Genomic DNA, 2,911 nt, shown 5'->3' on the forward strand with positions numbered 1-2,911 from the left:
TCAGTCTTTCGCGGTGCCTGGAGCACAGCGAGCCCTACTTACATGATGGGGTTGGGGCTTCAAGGACTGGCGCCTGTTCGCCGCCGGATTCTGTCCATCACCTGTCGCTCCCTTCCCTGTGCCGCAGCCTGGGGCCATCCGATGACTGGTAGCTCCCCGGCCACGCCACGGCGGCCCCTGCTGGCTGCCTACTGTATTAGTTTCTTCTTGCCGCTGTAACAAATTACCCCAAACTTAGTGGCTTCAAACAACACAAAGGTCATCCTCTTCCAGTTGCGGAGGTCGGAAGTCCGAAACGAGCGCCACTGGGCTAAAGTCAAGGGCCGTGCAGCCCCTTCTGAAGGAGATGAGGGTGAGTCGGCTGCGTGAAATTCTCTCGGTCGCTTCTTGGTGGCTGCCTGGGTTCCTTGTACTGTGTTTGTGTGTTCTCCCCTGTTCTTTTTTTTTTTTTATGTTTTATTTATTTCTGAGAGAGAGAGAGAGAGACAGCATGAGCAGGGGAGGGTCAGAGAGAGAAGGAGACACAGAATCTGAAGCAGGCTCCAGGCTCTGAGCTGTCAGCACAGAGCCCGACGCGGGGCTCGAACCCACGAACCGCGAGATCATGACCTGAACCAAAGTCAGATGCTTAACCGACTGAGCCCCCCAGGCGCCCCTGTTCTCCCCTGTTCTATCTTCAGTTTGGCTTCCTTCGCTTCCTCCTCAGATTCTGACTCCTCTGTATCCCTCTGATGGTTACGGGTGCGACGACATCAGGCCAGCCTGGATAACCCGGATACGCTCCCTAACTTCTTCATGTCTGCAAAGCCCCTTTTGTTATAGAAACTGACGTTCACCGTTTGGGAGATGAGGATTCAGACACAGTTAGAGGCCATTATGCAGCCTGTCACAGGCCAACCCCCGGCCCTCAAAGATTCACACGAATCCCCCACACACGGGACATCCATCCCCTCCCAAGGCCCCTAAGCCCATTAAATCCACCATCGGACCCAAAGTCTCACCTACGTCTCAACAGCTCTGAAGCTCTAAATCTCATCCTCTGAGCTAACTTTCGTGGGTCCTGGGGATTAGGACATGGGTATATTTAAGAGGCCTGCCATACCTATGAGCCACCATTCTCCCCAGTCTGTTCTTCTAATCAAATCCCAAGTTTGCCTCCGGACTGGGAAGTCATCCAGTGGGAGGGGCTGCTTCTCTCCCCAGCCCCAGCGGGTAAATTTTCATGGAGCCTAGATTATTCCTCTAATAATTCCATTCCACGGCAGAGACTGCTCCTTGTTCTTTAATATCCATTTCCTTCTGGGGCGCCTGGGTGGCTCCGTCGGTTGGGCATCCAACCTCGGCTCAGGTCATGATCTCACGGCACATGAGTTGAGCCCCGTGTCGGGCTCTGTGCTGACAGCTTGGAGCCTGGAGCCTGTTTCAGATTCTGTGTCTCCCTCTCTCTCTGCCCCTCCCCTGCCTGCACTCTCTCTCTCTCAAAAATAAACATTAAAAAGAAAATGTTAAAAAAAATATATATCCATTTCCTTCTTCTTCCCATAGTAACAGAACTGTCCAGAATAAAGCCTCCATTACTCAGCATCCTTTACACCTGGGGTTGGACTTGTGATTCAGCTGAACCAATAGGAAATGAGCAGAAGTCACATCTGAACTTCTGAGTCATGCCTTTAAGGGAAAGTGGAATGTTTCCAGTACCTTCCCCTTTACAGCTGGCTGGGAGGGGTTGGCACCGCCGTCTCGGATCACAAGATGAAAGCCACAAGTTAAAGATGACAGAGACTTCAGATAGAGAGAGCCTGGGAGGGGGGCGCACCCCCAAGGCTCAGCCAGTTGAGCATCCGACCCCTGGTTTCAGCTCAGGTCGTGATCCCAGGGTCGTGGGTTAGAGGCCCCAGGTCAGACTCTGCACTGAGCATGGCCGCTGCTTAAGATTCTCTCCCTCCCTCCCTCTGCCTCTCTCTCTCTCTCTCTCTCTCTAAAGAAGGAAGGCATGAAGAGGGGAGAGAGGGGCCGTCCAGGTGGACTAGATGCCGGCCGAGTCACTGTATAAACCAACCCAAGACCGCCTGTCTCGAGTCCCTGTTACAGCAGATAATGACTGTCGGACGCTCAAGTCACCTGTGGCCAGTTTTCATACTGCTTCCGGCCAAAGAAATTCGAGCTGTTTGGAGAGCTTCCTCCGTGGCTCATGCGGCCTCAGCCAAACCAACCCAGGCTCCGTGCTGGAGGAAGCTTCAAGACTTTGCACTCTAGGAACTAGAGTGCCAGGAGGCATGGCCGTTCCAGAATCGTCACCGTATCCCTCTCCGGCTAGGTCTGCCGAGGGCTCCGAAGGCTTCACTTCTCCCACCACCAGGATTCATTCGGCAACTGACAACCCATTTCGCTGTATGTGAGCTTCCAAATTCCCCGAGTCTCTCTTCCCTTATCTGCAGACTAAGCTAAGATCTACAACTGCCTTTCTAACAAGATCTTTGCATGAATTAAATGAGATGATGGATTATTTTTAAAGGGTGTTGTGTGTCAGTTTATCCTACTGAGTTCTTGTGCGGGTGGCTCAGTCAGTTAAGCCTCTGGCTTCGGCTCAGGTCGTGATCTCATGGTTTTTGAGTTTGAGCCCCACGTCGGGCTCTGTGCTGACAGCTCGGAGCCTGGAGCCTGTTTCCCATTCTGTGTCTCCATCTCTCTGCCCCTCTCCTGCTCATGATCTGTCTCTGTCTCAAAAGTAAATAAACACTAAAAAAATTTTTGTTTAAATTAACTCTCCACTCAGCACCTGAACTGAGTTACAGCTAACTTGCCATGTAAGAGGAAAGACTGCCTGAGTGTGGAATCTCAGAGAGAAAACAAACAGGGTTTGATGATTTGATTTAAGGCCCTGGATCAAACCATACCTGAAGACCTCTCT

General features: G+C 51.9%; 1 long non-coding RNA gene across 1 annotated transcript; it reads left to right on the plus strand.

The window, feature by feature from the left end:
• The first annotated feature begins 263 nt into the window (after positions 1–263).
• Positions 264–2,514, plus strand: LOC120242734. Its single transcript, XR_005531151.1, has 2 exons — positions 264–352; positions 1,988–2,514. It is a non-coding gene; the product is annotated as an uncharacterized LOC120242734 (long non-coding RNA).
• The last annotated feature ends 397 nt before the right edge of the window (positions 2,515–2,911 follow it).

The sequence above is a fragment of the Hyaena hyaena genome, unplaced genomic scaffold, assembly GCF_003009895.1.
Source record: "Hyaena hyaena isolate Hyena2069 unplaced genomic scaffold, ASM300989v1 scaffold_316, whole genome shotgun sequence".
Taxonomy (NCBI): domain Eukaryota; kingdom Metazoa; phylum Chordata; class Mammalia; order Carnivora; family Hyaenidae; genus Hyaena; species Hyaena hyaena.